This window comes from Artemia sp. Qi Xiang Cuo, chromosome 21 (assembly GCF_049724085.1).
Source record: "Artemia sp. Qi Xiang Cuo chromosome 21, ASM4972408v1, whole genome shotgun sequence".
Taxonomy (NCBI): Eukaryota; Metazoa; Arthropoda; class Branchiopoda; order Anostraca; family Artemiidae; genus Artemia; species Artemia sp. Qi Xiang Cuo.
In genome coordinates this window covers 1976519-1999320 of record NC_142814.1, presented here as the reverse complement: position 1 = coordinate 1999320, position 22802 = coordinate 1976519, and the positions used below count along the sequence as shown (strand labels likewise).

General features: G+C 34.4%; 2 protein-coding genes across 2 annotated transcripts in view; both read right to left on the bottom strand.

The window, feature by feature from the left end:
- Positions 1 to 22802, bottom strand: part of LOC148939138 (uncharacterized) — a 303986-nt gene that overhangs the window by 115212 nt on the left and 165972 nt on the right. The gene's annotated exons all lie outside the window — the stretch shown is intronic.
- LOC148939139 (uncharacterized) overlaps positions 1 to 22802 on the bottom strand; it is a 258930-nt gene that overhangs the window by 105843 nt on the left and 130285 nt on the right. The gene's annotated exons all lie outside the window — the stretch shown is intronic.

The window sequence follows — 22802 nt, the reverse complement described above, 5'->3', positions numbered from 1 at the left end:
TCTATATAAGTTGCCGATAAATACAAAATTACTCTCTGACTACGCATTTCTCTTCACTTTGTCAACGATAATACGTTGGCTCTGCTTTAGCTCCACTTTTAATTTGCCTGTTTAGAGTCTACAGTTCTTGAATTTTCTACCCTTTCATATTGAGTATCTGTGACTTCTAATATAAAAATTAAAAGAAATACAATAAAAATTACGGTTTTAACGAGATTTCAAAAAACTATATTTCACTGAGGTTTCCAAAAAGAAAACTACATTTGGAGATCATAAGTGAATCAAAAATTTTCTCGTTATTACCTTAGAATTCAGTTAAAAGTCCAACAAAGAGAAATATTACGAGACACATGATTTATTTAATATCGAGGGCTTCTAGCCTAAAATATTGGGAAAAAATTATTTAAGATATATGTGAAAAAATTATTTAATAAAATTATTTCTGTGCGAAGTCTGTGGAACTTCCTAGTGACAGGCGGGATTGAACCCGGGAACCTCTAATAAGGAGCCATGGCGTCATCCACTGCACCGTCCCTAGGTATCAACTAAACTGATTTTTCTAAGAAGCTGTTCACATACATTCGGTACCCAACATTTGAGTAATGTAGCAATGTATGCAAATATGTAGCTTTTGGTAATAGCGACTGCCAAATGCTGTTTTTCGAAATCTAGTTTTTAACAAAATTCGAGACTATATTTTTTCTCAGAATAAAATTGTTGTTCTTGAATACTTGCTCATTTATTTTGTCTCAGGATAAAATTCAAACATGACTCTTTCTGGAAGATAAACATATCTATGCCAGAATCATAATCGGATGATACAACAGGATAACACTTTATGTGTTATTTTAAAAATTCGGTTTTTCAGCTGATTTAAAAATACAAAGAAATGAATATAAAGATGACAAACGGATCTATGGCCAGTAAATGAAAACGAAGAAAAACAACAAAATCAAACGAATATTTCGCCCGTATCTAACAAGGCGTCTTCAGCGTAAAAAAAAAAAAATCTAAAAAATTTCTGATGAGCCCTAATGGAAGGTTCTACTGGGAAATATTTCGCTAGATTTAAGGTGCTTTTGCTTGTAAATTTACAACGACTTACATTTATTGATGACGACTTTGCATGGATTTGGACATTTCTATATGGTTGATTGTTTGGTTATACTGTTTTTTCCTAGGTAGTTGGATAGATGAGTAAGGTCAAAACCTCGTTCAAGTGCACATTTGTCTCAATTGCTGTATTAGGATGACAGTTTTTTTTTTTTTTTTTTTTTTTTTTGCCAAGTAATTACCTCTAAAACATAATAAAACTAAAGTAGACTAACCTAAAATATTTAATATACAATTACTTAACATTTACATTTTGTAGCTACCTTCAAAAGTAGCTGGATTAAAAATTTTAAAATAACAAATGATATAGGAATATATTATTGCGACATAATTTTATGCATAGCTTTTGATGCTGCTATTCGCTTAGGTTTGTTACTTGAACTAACCTCTGGGACATTTTGCAATACTTGTTTTTAATATGGGTTCATTTTTTTAATTTTATCATAAATAGAATCAATGTTTATATTACCAGTATCTCTATTAACTGATAAACCTGCAAAAATGTGTGTGTGTTTTTTTTGTTTTTTTTCTAATGCTTCAAGAGCCCAATGAGTGAAACCTTTATCATTGCAAATGGCTGTTGCCTCCTCGAACTGCACAAAATGGTCTGGATTATTAAAGATATGTTCTGCTAAAGCCGAAATAAAACTTTCTGGACGTTTTGTAAATTTTAGAGCATTATTGTAAATTTTTATTTTTAGGTTTGTAAATTTTAGTTTGAGGTTTGTAAATTTTATAGCATTATCTATTGAATTCCGGTGCTCAATAAAACGTTCCAGAAATTGCTGGTGTGTTCGACCGACGTAAAATTTTTCGTAAGAGCAAGGAATGAACGCTCCACTTGCCAACCTGTTGCGTCTTATATCTTTTCCAGAATTTAGAAAGTTATTTAATGGTCTGATTGATTTAAAACAAGTTGATATATTTTGTTTCAATAAAGTCCGTAAAATTTTCTCTCCAAAAATTGGTATGTAAGGTATTGAAACGTCTATTGGAAATTGTAGTGTCCAAAATTTGAAAGCCTTCGTTTTTATTACCTTTTTCATGCTTAATCTGCCTATTCTTTATTATTTCATTTACAAATTTTACATGACACCCGTTACAAAATAAAATTTCCCTCAAATACAATTGTTTGCTATCAATATACTCTCGGGAACAAATTTTAAAAACTCTATCAACCAATGATATGACTGGTCTCTTTTTTTTTTACTGAAATTGGTTGAGACGAATGAAAATTTAAATACCTGTCATTAGCAGTGATTATGAACAAAAAATGAAAGCCATTATCTCAGATGAGATTACTTATAAAAAAAAAACTGGATTTTTATCCCACAGAAAAATGCACGAAAGAAACACGACATGAATGTGCCGAAAAGCAACTTAAAAATAACCTTACAACAAATAACAAACAACTTACAAATATCAATTTTATAATGGATTTTTCCCTAGAGTTTGTTCAGCACCGAAAATTTATGGTTTGGCTAAGATCCACAAGAATAATGATCTTCGCCCTATTGTGTCAACTATTCATTCACCAGTTCCTAAATTAGGAAAATGATTGTCAACAGCATTTCGTCCACTTTTGGGGACTCAAAGATTTAATAAGAAACCTAATAATTTAATTTAATAAAAAATTTAATAAAAATAAAAAACTTATTAATAAGAATATTAATAAGAATTATTAATAAGAATAATTTAATAAAAAACTGTTTGTCGTTTTTATATTCATTTCTTTGTGTTTTTGTCATGGCGGGCCAGTTCGGCTTTAGATCTTTTATTAGCTGATTTTCTTCTGTTTTGCTTAACCATGTCTCATTCTGAATCAAGGATTGCAGCCACTTGTTCTGGATTTTCAATTATAATCTGTAAATAAATTCAAAGAATTTCAGTTGTTACGGAACAGAATTTCTCAGTATAGTATTAACTAGTATGGTTGTAATAAGTAACACTATATTTGCTATCTTTAGCATTTATTTTTTAATTAGTATATGATAATAGTTTTTTTTCTATACAAAGGAACAGATTTAAAAAAAGGGGATTGTTTTTGGTTTTTTTTGCTGGAAAACCTGTAGATATCTTACACAGCCATAATAGGAGGAGCCATAATAGGAGGATGTACCTTGTACTCGTATACGATGAGTACAAGGACCGCCTCAATTATTCACTATTCCACCCGACTTCAACCATTTTCTTTGTCTTCAAGAATTTTTTTTTTCTAACAAAAAAAATAAGCCGAAGAAAATCACAGCTGAATGTTTTCGGAAAAAAATGTAGCCAACGATTTTCTTACATTAGGCCTTGAAAGATTGATTGATAAAAAAAAAACATAATAATAATCAAACAATCATTTTCCGAAATACATCCTTTCTTTACATCAGGATTCAATCATAGATTTTATTCTTAACAATGGCAAAGCCGTTATCTATTCGCAAGATTGCCATTAGCTTAATCTACAATTTGATAATATTCAATCAATTCCTTCCATTTCCCTAGCACTCGGAAAAAAAATTAACAACCTCAGAAACAGGCAGACAATTAATTTGTTTCCAAGATTGATAGTAAACAGAAAACTTAGCTAAGCAAAGAAAGATTGGGGAAACACTTTGTTGACATGCTTAGAAAAACAACCCTCTTTAAATTAGTGTTAGTTGAGAGACGTCTCAAGAAGAAGGGATAAATAAAGAAATTCGAAACGAAGAAGAAAATTAAGCTAAGTTGTAGACAAGACTGGTAAGTTTAATCAAGCGATAGCTACTAATCAATGTAACACCACTTCCATTAAGCCCGAATTTTCCCGAAATTAACTAGGCTTCTGCAAAACATAAAAACGTTAACAAAAAGCACAATGAACGCCAACAAGACATTCAAATCGATAATCTTCGGTAACATTAATTTTCGTAGAGATATCGGAGAGCCAAATTTTCTTTTTATGAAATTTTGGGGAAACTCAGAAAAATTCGGGGATATTTTCGGCAAAATAGAAGTTAATGCGGCGTACAATTCGGCGTAATTCGTTGATAGTTTTGGGTTTGCCGTAAAAATTCGGCAAAATTTCCTAGTTGAAAACAAAACCGTGAATTTTCTGAAATTATATAAAAAAAAACACACAATGCATAATTTCTTTGGATCGAGATCAGTGTGGACGTTTATACGAGCATCACTTCTGTAAGAACCATATATGACCCCAGGGCATAACTTATAACGCCTATCCCCAGGCCCTGGGGAGTTGTTTCGACCCCGGAGTTTTGTCCTATGGTCTTCGAACTATTAAAAAAAGGGCTATCTCAAAGTTTTTATCAGATGGGTTTGATGAAATTAGGGCGTGGAGGAGGAGGGGGGTGGGTATTTGCCGTCCGATCTCTTTTTACTATTAAAAAGTGAACTAAAAATTTCAATTTGCAAACTAATGAGCCCTTTCTGAAGTTTATACGAGCATCCCTTCCATAAGAACTCTATATGTCCCCAGGGCATAACTTACCACACCTGCCCCCGGGCCCTGGGGGGTTTTGTCGACACCGGAAATTTTGTTATATGATCTTTGAACTATTTTTAACAAAATGGCCATCTCAGAATTTTTATAGGATGTATTTGGGAAAAAAAGGCATGGGGAGGGGTGCTAGTTGCCCTCGGATTTCTTTTGACTCTTAAAAAGTGAACTAGAGCTTTCGATTTCCAATCAAATCAGCCCTTTCTATAGTTTATACGAGCATCCCTTTCACAAGAACCATATATACCCCCAGGGCATAACTTACAACGCCTGCCCCCGGGCCCTGGGGGTTTTGTCGACACCGGTTTTTTTTATATGATCTTTGAACTATTTTAAACCAAATGGCTATCTCAAAATTTTTATTGGATGCATTTGGGAAAAAAGGCATGGGGAGGGGTGCTAGTTGCCCTCGGATCTCTTTTGACTCTTAAAAAGTGAACTAGAGCTTTGGATTTCCAATCAAATTAGCCCTTTCGGTAGTTTATACGAGCATCCCTTTCACAAGAACCATATATGCACCCAGGCCATAACTTACAACGCCTGCCTCCGGGCCCTGGGGGGTTTTGTTGACAACGGAAATTTTGTTATATGATATTTGAACTATTTTTAACCAAATGGCTATCTCAAAATTTTTATCGGATGCATTTGGGAAAAAGGACGTGGGGGATGCTAGTTGCCTTCCGATCACTTTTGAATCTAAAAAAGAAAACCAGAACTTCGGGTTTCCAATCGAATGAGCCCCCTCCGAAGTTTGTGTGACAACCCCTTCCATATGAAGTGCCTCTGGAAAAAATAAAATAAAACATTGGAGCCGGATGGCCTTTACTATAGGTGATGCTATAGTGCTGCCTCTGATTAAGCTGACCAATATATTGCTTTGCTAACCGTAATTAGCTTGTGCCTGACAAACCTTAAAGGCATGGCTTTTTCCGGAAGGGGGGGGGGGGGGGTTGTTACCCATTTTTAGGCCTCGTTCCCGAAATTTGATAAGTACATTATAAATCCATAATCTTCTTTTTTAAGAAGACGTGACACATGTACTGTTTAATTATCGCTTGTAATTCATATCGTATATAATAAATAAATATATAATATATTCATGTATAGTAAAATTAACTTATTATTAAAACATTATTATTAAAATTTTTATTATTAGCTATTAATTCATAACGTAAAATCTCTATATCTGTAGCTAAGGATAGCTTAAACACAATTTCACTTCGTAAATACGAGGGCTATTCAGAAACTAGGGGACGTTTCCTTCTGACGTCGCTAGGCGCGCGGCGATCACGTATGCTTTGGCGTGCGCGTGCTCGTAGGCGTCGTAGCTTCAGTCGGCATCAGGGTTGCCACCGAGGTTACGTTCCTACCATTTTCGCTACGTTTTAAATAAAACGATACGTTTTACGCTACGGTCCTAAAAACGTTACATTTTTGTTACGTTTTTGAATTTATGTTACAACTATGTTACGTTTTTGAATAATGAGGAATTTTCACATTTTTTGAGTAATATATTTTTCCCCCGTGAAAAAATCCGATGTTCCCATTTTAATTACACTGACATGAGTATCGACATTTTTTCATATTGCGGTCATTTAATCTTATCAAGCAATCACTCGGTTATTGGGATGAGAAAATACCCATTTCCCTTACTCGTATAGTAAGTTAAGATAACATTCCTCTCATGAGCATAAGATTATCATTTGTTTAGTGACAAGTGACCATAGTCAGTTAATCACCTCACCAGCTTTCAATTTCATCAGTTGACTTTGAATCTTGTTCCATCAGCAGTCCTACTAAAATTATATGGAGACGGAGCTAGCTTCATTAGTTAATGCTAATGAAGTAAAACTGAATATGATGAAAATATAAAAATTTAGAACCAAATTCGGGCTATATATTTGCACATTCGGGGGGGGGGGGTGATGCATAGTATATATTAAATACGTAACCTAATCTATGTACTTTTTCCCCCTAAATCTCAAAAAACAATAGTTTAAATACTGTAACACAATGTCAAACCACGCTTTGGGATCCAATTCTCTACTTACAGAGCCCCGTTTGACTAGTTTCCTTTCGCATCTATCTTACGTGTGTATCAGCTAATTGACAAATACTGATGATATATGTATTAATCTTTCCGTAACAACCTCACCCCCCCCCCCCTTTTGATTGGTTTGACATAATATCAGGTTATATACAAAAGTTGCTCTTTTTATATGGTATTATGAACAGCTGTATATGAAAAGGTATTGACAAAATATATGAAACTGTAAAAATGAGCCATTTTTGATTATATCTAAGCATTAAGGAGGGGGGTGGGTTAGTTGAGCCGAAATTTTCGATTTTATGCTAAACTTTTTCCAAATATCATGGTCACTTTTTTGACATTATACCCCCTTCCCCATCTGAGGTCCCATATATAACTGGATAAAAACATTTAATCGTTGTGTCGAATCTTGTGATGACATTCTTTCTTGTTACATTCTTTCGTGTTCTTTCATTTTGTAAAGTAAGAATTTTATAGGTTGATTTTTTTTCTAATATATTCCTAGGGCTATAACCCGGACCATCAGGGGGGTGGGTGTATTTTCAGAAAAGGGGCGATGATATTCGGAAATATTATAAAACGAATAATTTAATGGTACTGCTTGTGTGTTCAGCATATTTTCTTCAGAAAAGGACAATCACTAAATATTTGGCTTTAGAAAACGACAGCCAAACTAATGCCATTTTTATGAAGAAGTTAACAGTCTTGTATCTGTATAGGGTAAGCTTACAGTCTACTTAAAAACTTATTCATAGGGACCACGCAGGCTGGACTGGGGCCCCAACCCCCTGAAAACGTAAATTTCTCGGCGTTTCTTTATTGAACTATAGGTTTTTTATTATCCCCCTTATTTTTTTTTTAATTAAATCATTTCCAGTTAATCTTTATTAACTCACTGATCTTTTTGTTCCATCTTCCTTTTATTTCTTTGTCACACAATTTTTTTTTTTAATTTGTGAACTATCTTCCCACTTTTATCAGTATAGCGCAACGGTAAGAGCACATCCCGAGGCTGTTTTAACTTAGGCTGTAATCTTGGATGAGACATTATTTTTTTTTTAATTTGAAAATAAAAAAATTGAAAATATTAAATATAAGTGAAAATTTGGCGCAAAAAATCAATTCGTTTTTGCATAATTTGATCTTTTTATTTGTTTTCCTCAACTCATCGACTTTTCCCGTTTATGCATTTAAAACCTAGATAAATTTGGGGTTTATCAAAGAGTTCGTGGTAACGAACTGTAAGTTAGGAGCGACCCGGCTCAATGGTAACGGAAACTCTAGAAAACGGTATTTTGATACAAATAGATACATCTAAAGAATCACATTTTAATGCTGATTTCAAATATATAAGTTTCATCAAGTTTCATCCTACCCATCAAAAGTTAGGTGACTGAGAAAATTTGGCTGATTTTCGAAAAAAGGGGGAAAGACCCTCTAAAAATTATAGAACCTTAATGAAAATCACATTTTCATATTCTGCGTATCAGAGAACCATACTGTAGAGGTTTCAAGCTCCCATCTACAAAAATGTGGATTTTTGCATTTTTTGCAAGAAGAAAGATCACGGATGCATGTTTATTTGTTTTTGTTGTTTTTTTTTTCCAGGGGGGATCGTATCGATCAAGTTGTCCTAGAATATCGTGGGAGGGCTTATTGGAATGAAAATTAAAAGTTCTAGTGCCCTTTTTAAGTGACCAGAAAAAATGGAGGGCAACTAGGCCCCCTCCCACGCTCATTTTTTTCCCAAAGTCATCTGATCAAAATTTTGAGATAGCCATTTTGTTCAGCATGTTCGAAAATATTATAAGTATGTGTTTTAGGATGACTTAATCCCCCTAATTTCCCGGGGGGAGGGCTGAAAGTTATGAACTTTACCCAATGTTAACATATAGTATTGGTTATTTGGAAGTATACAGACGTTTTCAGGGGAGATTTTTCCTGGTCGTGGGGGGTTGGGGGGTGGGTGGGTCAGTGGTTATATGGGAGGGTCTTTCCATGAAGGAAGTTTTCATGGGGGAAGGGACATTGCTATGAAGGGGACGCCGGACTTCCCAGCATTATTTAAAAAAAGATCATAAATTTAATATAAAAAAACAAGTATTTCAACTGCAACAGCAGCAACATCGAAACTTTAAACGAACAGAAAATATTACATATATAATTGGGTTCACCCCGTAGTCAATGCCACGCTCTTTAAGCCAAAGATTTTTTAGTACTTTCATAAGAGCTATTTATTCTAATTAACGGCCTTTGTGATTAAGCGGTGATTTCTATAGAATTGGGACAAAATTTGAACTTTCACTTAAAGAGCAAGGTATTGAATAGGGGGCGAACCCCCTAATAAACGTATTAAAAATATATGAATATAGAAGTTCGTTACGTAAGTTAATTCGTAAGTTACGTATATTTATTACTAATAAAAACGTTCGTAAATAAAATTAAACAAGTTTCGAGAAAGCCATTTAACTAAATAAATGTAAATTAATATTAAAATATTGTTTTAATTATTCATGTACGGTGAGCCAAGATCAAAACCTGAATTTATTCAAAAACGTTCAAAAATTAAATAAAAAAAACAAGTTTTTTTAACTGAAAGTAAGGAGCGACATTAAAACTTAAAACGAACAGAAATTATTCTGTATATGAAAGAGACTGTCACCTCCTCAACGCCTCGCTCTTTACGCTAAAGTTTGACTCTGTCTCACAACTTTATTTTTTAAAATAATAAAAACTTTAGCGTAAAGAGCGAGGCGTTGAGGAGGGGACAGTCTCTTTCATATATAGAATAATTTCTGTTCGTTTTAAGTTTTAATGTCGCTCCTTACTTTCAGTTTAAAAAACTTGTTTTTTTTTATTTAATTTTATGTAAAACCCAATGCTTTTTGTGCCCCTCATTTTCGTTTATATTCATATATTATTGGGAAAATAAATTATCTACTTTTTTGTTAATTTTTAAAATGTGTTTAATTTTTTTTTTATTGTTTGACCTTTTCCCCCATAAGTTCTATGTAAGTACATGGAATTGTTAAACCCATCAAAACAGATTTAGGGTAACATTCTTGGGGCTGAATTGCGTGAACTCTTCTTTTATTTCTTACTTTCTTTTGGTTGGGAGTCACGATTCAAATTACAAACGGAAAAATGTATATTATGCAAAATAACTTTTGTTTCGTATAGGAACTGAAGACAACGATTGAAATTTTTTTTTTTCGATAAAATAAAAAACAAAACAAAAACTCTGTCACTCAGAATTGCTTAAATCTTCATGTTAGAGCGATGCAAATTTGAAGCTTGAGGAGGTGAGACTTGAGACCGAGCCAATCTAAAATATTAGACGGGAAGGGAGCGATTAAAATGATTTTTTGGGTCTTTTTAAGAAGCTGGATTTATTAAGATCGTTTTTATTGAAAATAAACAATAAGTAATAAGAAAATCTAGTTGGCTTTCTTCTTTTCTTCAAAACTCTAAAGTGTCCTGTGTTTAATGATTTGCCTTTTATTTTGTATGTATTGCTCATCAAATTTTGATTGAGAACACCAAAAATGTCAATTAAAAACAACAACAAAAAGATGATCAAAATAGTAGTCTGGGATTTTATGCATGCATCGGGAGGGGGGGGGGCTGTCCTTCTGTTGTGCAGGTAAACTGGAAACAACACTTACAGCTGAATAAATAGGAATTTCCTGAAGGTAAAGAAGCAAGAGTTGTTATTATTGTATACTTTTTAGGCACCTTTTAAAAGATGGAGGGTGGGTTTTTAATGAGATTATGTAAAAATATATTTTTAAATTTACGTAGGAAGCAAACCTCCCCTCCCCCCTTTAAGTACTGCTCTTGAGAGCGAAATTAAGGCACCCTGCCTTGAAAAGAGACTGTTATATCAAAAATTACGAAAAATACTTTGTTAATGGGGGGACGTTAAGAAATTTGTTCATATGACGGGACCCCAGGTCGGCATCCAGCCTCGAGAACGAGAAAATCTCAGCGCTGCACTTTATCCCAATATTCTAATTTAAAATGGGCGCTGCAATTTCAAATCCCGCCAGTTGTGAAGTGCGGTCCGTAATACGGTTTTTGTTAGCAAAAACCTATAGAAATTTATCGGCAACTGTGCGAAGTGTATGGCAACGACGTAATGACTGAAAGTTCAGCGAGAAAAGGGTGTATCTGGTTCAAAAATGGCGGAACCAACGTGCATGATGAAGAGAGGAGTGGACGCCCGATCATTGTGACAGACGATCTTCTCGCCAAAGTTGACGGGAAGGTTCGTGAAAACCGTCACTTCACAATAACGGAGCGTTCGCTTTGATTCCCACAAGTTTCATGGACTTTTTTGTTTTAAATTGTAACTCACAAGCTTGGCTACCATAAATTTTGTGCAAGATGGGTGCCAAAAATGCTTACAGACCTCCATAAAGGTCAGTGAATGGGAGCACCCTTAACATTTCTTGATGCCTACCACACACATGGTGATTTTTTATTGGATCGAATCGTAACGGGTGACGAGGACGTGGGTGAAGCACGTCAATTGCGAGATAAAATTGCAGTCCATGAAGTTGGGGCACACAAGTCCCCCCCCCCAAATAAAAATTTGCAAACCTTGTCAGCGAGGAAGATTATGAACACTGTTTTTTGGGGATAGGCAAGGTGTGCTGCTTATTGACTTTCTCGAGCGTGGTGCAACAATAAACTCTGATCGTTACGGCCAAACATTGCGCAAGCTTAGAAGAGCAGTGCAAAACAAGCGCCGAGGAAAATTATCGTCAAAAAGGTTGTTTTTTCATGACAATGCTCGACCTCGCACGGCAAATCGAACTGCAGAACTTCTTGACTCATTCAAATGGGAGATTTTCCCACATCCACCCTACAGTCCTGAACTAGCACCGAGTGATTTTCACTTGTTCCTGAAGATGAAGAACTGGCTAGTGACACAGCGTTTTGATGACGACGACGAGCTCCGGGCATGCGTCACTGAGTGGCTGAGATCGCAGAAGGCGGATTTCTATGACGAAGGAATTTCGAAGCTTGTCCACCGCTACGATAAGAGTGACTTAATTTGTTCGGTGACATGTGGAAAAGGAACATTTTAGTCACTCTTTCAGATGTATATAATGAAATATTTTTCCTGTACCTAGTTTTTCTTTTATTACAAAACGTTCCCTAGTTTGTCTTGAAGATTGCTCTTTGTTAGGAGGTGGGGACTTGTGCATAATAGATTTAGCTTTAAGCTTCGGACTGCAAAGTAATCCCGCTTTTGTAGCCTCTTTTACTTCCTTCCTCGTGACTTTTATCTTAATTTTTTTTTTCTTGGTTGATTTTTTTTTGTCTTCAGATCTTTGTGTTACTTTGCTTGGCTCTCCATTTATTCATGTAATAAGCTGACACATTGAGCCCAGTACTTCTGTGTTTTCGCTTCTCAAAGGGATAGATCAAGGGGAGGGCGGGGGGAGGGTGACCGTGCCCCCTCAATATTTCTCTGGTGCCCTCATTCCGTTTTTTCTTTTTTTACTCTTTGTTTAAAACAAACTTGTCAATTGGTCAGTTATTTGTGCCCTTGTCACGTTGCCCCCCCCTCCAATATTTTGCTCTAGATCCATCTTTGACTCCTTCTCAGAAGGAAACACTATATAATCCTAAAAACGCTTTTAAAAGAGTCTTTAAATACTTACTTATCGCACCCCTAAAAGCGCTTCATGCTGCTTTACACCCCCTCCCCCTCTCCGCTTGTAATATGCAAATATATAACCCAAATTGCGTATTCTCCATGTATTTCTCCGTTTCTTGATCTTGCCGACGTTGCTTGTTTGCCGTTAAATTTATTTGAAGAAAAGAGTGATTAATGAAAAAATGCAGAGGGAATATATAGTTTGGGCTATATATTTGCACGTTAGTGGTGGGAATGGGGTAAAGTAAAGCGAACTCCTTTCAGGAATGATTTAAATAAGCATTTTAGAGTTTTTTAAAAGTTGTTTTTTCAGAATTGTATAGTGTTTCCTTTTGAGGAGGCGATTGTACACTAGAATCTTGAGCTCTGCTTCCCATTGGTTCGGGTGTCTGTGGATTTGTGTCTGATGATTCTACATGTGTCTACATTTCTGCCTATTCCTTGTCGTTCATTGCTTCACTGCTTCTGCCAGTGGCAGGATTAGGGTATATGACGCCATATCTCCCAGTGACCTAAGAACTACTTACCCTAGTATGGAAACCGAGAAGATACCTCGCATTCTGGTAGCACGCTCTCCGGAGTTAAAACTTTTTTGGATGGTCTGTGAGTAGTGCAGCTGTTGTAATAAAATAGGAAATTTTTTTATAATTTCAAAGGACAAAAAAAGAACAGTAGACACCCGGAAGCACTGGAACATTAGAGATATGATACCAAAAACATATAATAAACCGAAAAAGAAATGTCGAAAATATTCAAAAGAAGCCTAGTTGGTGCAGCCTATAGGAAGGGTGTGCTCAGCTATGTTGATCTCAACTGACTTAGTACTGTAGCGAGTTTTAAATAGTAGTAGTAATAGGGGGAGGGGAACAGTCCATATAACACGAAAGGTATATGCGAAAGTACTAAAAAATATACATAAATCCCCAAGTGGTACCGGGCTATTTTAGGTTTTTATTAATAAATCTTTTTTTTTTTATTTTGTTTTTTTTTTTGTTTAGTTTGTTCTGGAGGACCTGAAAGGATCATCGCCTTCGACTGTAGCTACAGTGACTCCACTCCGTCCACCAAGAGGCCTATCATCCCCCACTATTGTACCTACTGTTGATTTAGAGCCACAGCTACCACCCAACGTACCTATTGAAGCCATTGCAAAGAGAATAAAAATCGTTGAAGGTATTTATTTTTAATTTAAGTGTGCTTGATGTAATATGGAGAGGAGGTTGGGTAGAAATTAATCTCCTAATCCCCCTTCATTCCTGGGAACATTTGGAGGGTAGTCCTACTCATGTATTAACGATTGACGCTACAGGAGCACAAGTTGTGCTTATGCACCTCCGCTAATAAAGAACAATCTTGCTTCTCGTATGCCCACGTAGTTATCTTTTGGATTCCTCGCTGCCTTGTTGTTTGCTGATTTTTGACGCCATTTTTTAGTGCTATGAAAATGTGTATTTTGGATGTGTCAAAAACAAAACAAGATGTAATTTCATTTTTTTTTTCAGGACCGAAATATTTTAGCAAACAAACGGAAATATACAAAATTCTCATGATATGAAACTTTATTTTGGTAAATTTAAGTTATGGAAGTATAATTTAAGACAATGTGAACTGCAGTTGGGACTTTTATACCTAAAAGTAATTTTTTTACGCCTAAAATTTTGCTGACTAATCAAAAATAAAACACTTTATTTAAAATCAAAACACTTTCAACATTCAAAGCACTTTATCTAATCTCTATTCTCGGTCCATTTTCCACCTTAGTCTGATTTGTGTTTTGTTTCTGTGTTTGTTTGTGTTTTGTTTGGCGCCACTTAAAAAACCGCAAAATCTGTAGCTGTTGTGGCGTTAATACGTAACTACTTAAGACTCCAGCCACGCCACTGTCTAACTTGTTGATGGCTGCCGAGATTCGTAAATGATCTGCGTTCTTTGTTGTTCGTGTTCTTAATCTCCTATTTGATCTCATGTTTTTGTGTTCATTGATCTATGTTTGTGTTCTTTGTTCTTCCTAAAAGCTCAAGGAATGCCTATATCAGCACCAATTTGCTTCAAAATTCTGCAAATGCTGCAAAATTCTGCAAATGCTTTGTCTTTGCATGCTTGGATTCATCACACAGATAGGAAAACTGATGTTACAAGTTTCCATGATTTCTTATTTCAAAATATTGTGCCTTTACTCTGAGTGGTAATTATACTTGATAACTGAGCATAGCTCAACTCCTTAATTACGCACGGGTATATTATTGGCGCTATAGTCCAGAGTGAACTTGATTTTATCCACAAGTGCGACTACAATGTGTCACGGGCATTAAATGGAAGACAGTTAAATATATTTATTTTCGACAGAATGTTTGGAAATGTTTAGTGTAGGAAGACGATGAACTGTTATTATGACCTACTGCGATAGGACCTCTATCATATGTATTTCCAGTTTGCGTTTAAGCAGTCGAGGGTTTACCAGTTTGTGTTTACGTAATTGGGGAAAATTACGGGTGCTAGAAAAAATATTATTGCATTTTTGACTTTTTAAACCATTATGGAAAAGTTTCACGGGCTTGGCAGTTGCCCCCCCCACCTCCCTGGAATACAAAAATTATCACGGGGATAATTTTCTCTGTGGAGGAAAGTTTCCAGGGGAAATTTCCAGGAAAAAATTTACCAAGAGGGAAGGGGATTCCTGGCCTGATCTCCAAAAACACATCCTCCACGACCTAATAAACCATTACAACTTAAATAGGTAGGATACCTAACGCATGGACAATGCCCGTATCCCAAAGATAGTCTTCGATGGCCAACTACACGGTTCTCGCCATAGAGATTACCCGCCGAAGAGATGGAAAGACAACTTGTCATCAATCAGCAAGCCACATCTTCAACATCTGCAGAAGGCGGAAGTTTTTATAGGAACTACACCCACTGTCTTGGGAAAGACGAACGGGAGTTCAGTCAGTAAGTCAGTGAAGGAAGGACATACGCTACATTTTATTTTGAGGGGGAGAGTTTAGGCTATTTATCAACGATATCATAGATATATTGTCATTATCAACAGTATATTGTCATTTATATTGATATAAATATTGATATATAATATTTATCATATGATAAAGAATATATACAGTAAGATAACGACATCATACGATATACTATCGGTATTAACGGTATACGATCATTGAAATCGGTATGTATTTATCCCATACTACATTTATAACGGATATTTATGCGATATATTAATCAACGATAACATTTGTTTAGTCCGGATACTTCGAACTAAGCAAGGACATCATAAAATTATTGTATTTTTGACAGCCGATTCAATGTTCTTATTTTAGAAAATTTTTGTTTCTATGATTTATATTAATATTTTATTTTATGATTATATTGGTATTTATCATTATTTATTTTATTATATATTGTTATTTATATTAATATACTGCTCCATTTTGATCAGTAATTTGTATATTGATTATTTTTGTTAGTATCTTTCTCCATTAACTCCATTTCGATTAAACGTATAGAAATTTCTTGCTAAATACAACCTACATAACATCAGTTGGCAATTTTGAAGGAATCTGTTTAGTTTTCAATAAGTGCAAATGCCAAGTTTTTAGCTAGACTAAAAAAAAAATAATAGCTTTTACTTGCGATAATTCCTGTCCGTTTCAAGTTTAAATAATTGCATTTAACTAATTAACTAATTGTTTTATTTTGTGTTTTAGTAGTGTTTTTTATGAATTTGAAATATTGTCTTTTTCCATTTAATAACGCACAACGCCAAATTGTCGGGTCTGGAGTTTTTATTATTCTTTTTATTTGACTTGAACTACAATAGGACTACCTTCAAAACGAAATATAATATTACGATTTTTTTTCCATTCTTTATAGAGGGTATTTTCTACAGAATTCTGCGTTAATTTTTTATAGCTGGCCAATAATAGGGTATTGTTAAACTTTTTTTTCCTTTTTTTTATGCGCCAAGAATCAATCTTTAATAGAGGAATGTTTGGTACGGACCAATCTAACAGTTACAAATCTATTCGTTCTACAGCAGTTGTTGCTGCAGGTTATGATATATTGGGCAATTCTGTGGATGAGAATGATATTGCTGCAGTTTTAGGTGTAAATTGAGGTTAATAGTTGCTTCGGCGGGGAATTTGGAATTAGATAGGGTAAAGTGTCTTGCCCCATTTCTATGGATTGCTCTTAGTGAAGTTGCCTAAGGATAGCTTTAAGCAGAGGGTAGGAAGAAGGAGGAAGACACATCTTCCTTTAGGAGTAAGGAAGCTTCGAAAGATTGAGGTTTATATGCTACATGTTTTCCAAAGGAATTGCCAAAGGATAGCTTTAGGAAGAAGGAAGGAGGAAGCCACATCTTCTTACTTTAGGAAGAAAGAAGTTTCGAAATGAGGAAGAAGCCACATCTTCCTTTAGGAAGAAGGAAGCTTCGAAAGATTGAGGTTTATATGCTACATGTTTTCCAGATGATTTGCCAAAGGATAGCTTTAGGAAGAGGGAAGGATGAAGGAGGAAGCCACATCTTCTTACTTTAGGAAGAAAGAAGTTTCGAAATGAGGCAGAAGCCACATCTTCCTATAGGAAGAAGGGAGCTTCGAAAGATCTAAGAATATATGTTACATGTTTTCCAGAGGAATTGCCAAAGGATAGCTTTAAGAAGAGGGAAGAAAGGAGGAAGAAGGAAGAATCCATATCTTCTGCATTTAAAAAGAAGGAAGCTTCGAAAGATTGAGGAAGATATGGCAGATGCTTTCCAGAGGAAGAAGAAGCCACTTCTTCCTTTAGGAAGAAGGAAGCTTCGAAAGACTGAAGAATATATAATATTTATTTTCCAGAGGAATTGTTTGAGGGTAGCTTTAAGAAGAGGGGAGGAGAAGGAAGAATCCACGTCTTCTGCATAAAAGAAGAAGGAAGCTTCGAAAGATTGAGGAATACATGCTGGATGTGTTCCAACAGAATTACTTAGGATGGCTCTATGAAGAGAGGAGGAAGAAGAAGTGAGCTATATCTTCATCTTTTAGGAAGAAGGAAGCTTCAAAAGATTAAGGAATATGTAATATGTATTTTCTAGAGGAGTTGTCTAAGGATAGCTTTATGAAGAGGGAAGGAAGGAGCAAGAAGGAAGAGTTCACATCTTCTGCCTTTAAGAAGAATGAAGCTTCGAAAGATGGAGGAATATATGCTAGATGCTTTCCCAAGGCATTGTCTAAAATAGCTTTAGGAAGAGGGGAGAAAGAAGCCACATCTTCCTTTAAGAAAAAGGAAGCTTCGAATATTGAGGAATATATGCTAGATGTTTTCTAGAGGAATCACTTAGGATGGCTTCAGGAAGAGGAAAGGAAAAAGGAAGAATCCACATATTCGTCCTTTAAGCAGAAGGAAGCTTGGACAGATTGAGAAATATGTGCTAGAAATTTTCTAGAGGAATTGCCTAAGAATAGCTTTAGGAAGAGGGGAGGAAAAAAGAAGAAGCAACATCCTCCTTTATGTATGAGGAACCTTCGGAAGATTGAGAAATGTATGCTAGATGTTTTTCAGAGGAATTATCTAAAGGTAGCTCTAGGAAGAGGGAAGAAAGGGGGGAGACGGAAGAAGCTTCATCTTCTTCCTTTAGGAAGAAGGAAATTTCAAAATATTGAGGAATATATGCTAGATGCTTTCCAGAGGAATTGTCTAAGGATAGCTTTAGGAAGAGGGAAGGAAAGAGGTAGATGGAACAAGCTACATCTTCATTCTTTAGGTTAGCTTCGAAATATTGAGGAATATATGTTAAATATTTTCCAAAGGAATTACTTAAGGATGGCTTTAGGAAGAGGGAAGGAAAAGGGAAGGATCCACATCCTCTTCCTTCAAGAAGAAGGAAGCTTCGAAAGATCGAGGAATATATGCTAGATGTTTTCTAGAGGAATTTTATTAAGGATAGCTCTTTATCGATTTAAGATAGAAGGAAAATGGAAGGAGTTAACTCTAATTCCTTTTGGTTTAAGATATTTTTGTATGTTCTCGTAATATCGTATAGATTTTTTACTTTTTAATTTACTCAAGGATAGAAAGTTATCTATGCACTAAAGGGGGGCGACTGATGAATCTCCCTAGTCTTCCGGTTTTTTTAAGTTCTTGTTGAACTTTCGTAGACTATCGTAGGTTTGATGTACATAGTCAGTGTCTAAGAATCGATAGTTGACGAGGTCCGAAAGAAATACTATTTAAGATTCTTCATCTAAGTCATTGTGGGTTAAGTATTTTTTTTAATAGCTTGTTAGAGATTAGAGATGATCACTTAATTTGTTTACTTAATAATATAACTTTGTATTTTGACGTAAGAATGAAGATGGAATTATCTCTAACAAAAACCGTTATGTTTAAGTTATTTACTTAATATCGTGTTATCACTTATATATGTTTTCTAGAGGACTTGTCTTAAAATACCTCTAGGAAGAGGGAAGAAAGTAGGAAGATGGAAGTAGATATCTATTCGTACTGTTGTTTGATATTGGTATTTTAATCTTGAGTTCTAGATTAGCGTCTATTTATGTATTAATATAATCCTTAATCTAAAGTTTTCTATGGTCTAAATGAGGACGTTGAATGTTAACTCACTAAGTCCGTGATTGATACTTTCTTTACTTTATATTTATGTCTAAATTATATACTATTTATTTCTTTGTTGTATCTTTAATTTATCTTGGTCTAGTTTAGAAAGGTGTACGATGGAAGGAGATACATCTACTTGCTGTATGTTGAATTTCGTTACGAATGATCGAGTAATATATGCTAGAGTTTTTCAAGAGGAATTGTCTCAAGGATACCTCTTGGAAGAGGGAAGAAAGAGGGGAGACGGAAGAAGCTACATCTTCTTCCTTTAGGTAGAAGTAAGTTTTGAAAGATTGAGGAATATATGCTAGATTTTTTCAAGAGGAATTGTCTAAGGATACCTCTTGGTAGAGGTAAGATAGGGGTAAGACTTAATGATATACATCATAGTAATTTTTGTATTATTTATTGTCTATATATTGATGAATTTATTAGATTTTTTTTATTGTTTAATGGTCACTAGGATATCTAATTGTCTAGGGAAGTAATACGGCAGATGGTTGGTTCGAAATATTAATACGGTATGTAGATGTAATTTTCGAAAGTTTGATTTCTCTAATAAAGTTGATCTCTTAAGGACGTTTCTTAAGGATAGATCTTGGAAGAGGGAAGAAAGGAGGAAGATGGAAGGAGCTAAATCTTCTTCCTTTAGGTAGAAGTTAGTTTTGAAAGATTGAGTATTATATGCTAGATTTTTTCAAGAGGAATTGTCTAAGAATAGCTCTTGGAAGAGTGTAGTCCGGAGGACGAGTGACGTATCGAAATCTTAGTCCGTAAGTTAGACGTAATTAACGTATTATCTAGGTCACAATGATAAACTTTTTCATTAGGAATTGTCTTAAGTATAGATCTTGGAAGAGGGAAGACCGAAGGAATCTGGATTGATATATTACGTAGTAAGGTTTGGCTTCGGAATTTTCTATAGAGCGTTTACTTTCATATCGACTATTTATTGTTTTAGTTACTCTAGAATATATATATGAATATGTACGCCAGGAGGACGATGTAATAAGATACATCATATTCAGGAATGGTGATTTTGTTTACTATAGATTGTTTTCGATCTGATTTCTTTTCTAATTATTACTTTTATTAAGGATCGCTATGTTACGATTTTAAATAGGATTAAGTGTTTTTTTTCTAATTAGTCGTCCTTTTTTTATATTGATTTTTCTTTATTTTGTGGTATTATTTCTATACAATTTATTTATTAGTTTTCTCAATAATCGATAATGAACGTGGGACGACCGGAGGACATTGGATTGAGCTAACTCTTCTTGCTTAAGTTAGAAGTCTGTGTAGATAGATAGAGGACTATATGCTCGATTTTTTCCAGAGGATTTGTCTAAGGATACCTCTTGGAAGATGGAAGTAAGGGTGGAGACGGAAGAAGATAAATCATATTACTTTATTTAGTATTTATTTTCGTCATTTTGTTTTCTAGCTTCTTTATTTTTTCTTTATGTTTTGTATCAATGATAGCTATTGGAATTTTGAAGAACGAATGCCTCGTTATTTATCTCATTCTACTTGCGTGAGTTTGACAAAATATTCTATAGTTCGAGTACTATCTGATCTATGTTCTAGTAATTAATTGTCTCAAGTATAGATCTTGAAAGAGTGAATAAAGGAGGAAGATGTATGGAGCTACATCGTCTTCCTTTAGGTTGAAGTTAGTTTCGAAAGATTGAGGAATATCTGCGTGTTTTTGTACATCGGACTTGTCTAAGAATACCTCTAGGTAGCGTGACGATAGTTAGGAGAAGGAATACTCTAAATATTATTAAGTTAGTTAGAAGTTAGTTTCGAAAGATCGAGTACTCGATGATAGATTTTCTCTTTAGTTATTGTCTTAAGGATAGCTCTTGGAAGAGGCAAAAAAGAAGGAAGATGTATGTAGATAAATCTTCTTGATTGATGTAGAATTTAGTTTTGAAAGAGCGATGACTATAGTAGAGATTATTTATGGCTTTAGAGAATTATTATGATATGGGTGTAGTTGTTCTAATTAAGTTCGAGTTATGGTTAGTAATAGAATAGCTTGATGGTTAAGTATTATTCTTATTTTTTTTTTCTAGATTAGAGACTATGTAGTTCTTTATATAATTATTACATTATATTTTTATTGTGACTTACGTTTGAAGATGAATGAGCTTATAATTATACCTTGTTTTATAATGTATATACTTATTTTTTTGTTCTCTATTATATTCTAGTTAGGGTTTCGTATTCTCAAGAATAGATCTGTGTCGAGGGACGTAAGGAGGGCTATGGTTGAAGATACATCATCTTCCTGTCTGTTTAAGTTATTTTCGAAAGTTTGATTACTATCTGATTGAGCTTTTCAATAGGAAGTGTCTAAGAATACCTCTTGGACGAGGGACGACAGTTAGGATAATGAAGTAGATTAATCTTATTCCTTTAGTTAGAAGTAAGTTTCGAAAGATCGATGTTTATATTATAGACTTTTTCAGGCTTTAGTGTCTTAATAAGATATCTTGTAAGTTTTAAGATTTTATGATTATGAATGATATAATACATATACATTTTTGGTTTAGTTAGTAACTTCATATTGATTTCTAGTATAGATCCTTTTTCTGTTTTAGTAGTATCCGTTATCGATGTGTTAAGAGGGACGACAGGCGTGCGACTGAATGATATACATCATATTCATGTAGGTATAAGTTCGTATCGACAGATTGAGGACTATAGGATATAGGTTGGCCATTGGAATTGTCTAAGAAAAACTAGAGGAAGAGGGACGACAGAGAGGAGACGGAAGAAGCTAAATCATATACCAGTAGGTCGAATTTAGTTTCGAAAGATCTAGGTCGATATTAGATATTTTTTGTTTAGTAAATTTCTTAAGGATAGATCTGGGAAGTGGCTAGAAATGAGGACTATGAATTATCTACATCTACTACAGTATTTTCGAAGTTCGTTTCTTAATATTTAGTTCGAATAGACATACTATATAGTTCTTAATTGTATCTATTATATCTATGGGACGAGGGACGAAATGAGGAAGATTGACTGAGATATATCGTCTTCCATTTGGTTTTATTTAGTTTCGATAGAGTTTTGAATTGCGGCGAGATTATTTATTTTTTAATTTTATTAAGTAGATAAATTTGTCTTGTGCTTAAATGAGCAATATGAAGTATCTATTAAAAATTCCTTTCGGTAGAGGATATTTACTTTCTATTGAGTAAAAACATATATTTTTTATCGGAATTTATAGACTCAAGGAAAGATCGGTGTAGAGTGAAGAAATAAGTCCGAAGGACGTATTGAAATCGTCTTCATGGATGTAGAAGATAGTGTCTAAATATCTAGGTATTTATTCGATATGTTTTCTTAAGTTATGTTCTCAAGGATAGCTATTTGAATATTGAAAACAGAACTAAGATGTAAGGAGTTAAATATTATTTCTTTCGGTATAGGTTCTATTCTAAAGATCGAGGACAATTTTAGATACTATTTGTTATTTAGTAGTCTCAATGCTATCTATTTGAAGATTGAAGATATAATTTCGAGTGATTTTTCTATATCTTATTGATGTATTTCTAAGTTAGTTTAGACAGTTTGTTGTCGCTAGTAGCTTTTATGTAGTTAGGTAGTTAATAAATACAATATATTGGAAGATTTACGAAAGAAGGCCGTTGTAAGTAGATATATATAATACCAGTAGTTCTACGTTAGTTTCTTCATTTTGATTCCTATATTATCGATGAATTATTTCTTTAATTTATCAAGGATATCTCTTTGAAGAGGTAAGAAAGGAGTAAGATGTATGGAGCTAAATATTCTTTCTTTAGGTCGAAGTTAGTTTCGAAAGATCGAGGAATATATGCTAGATGTTTTCTTTAGGAATTGTC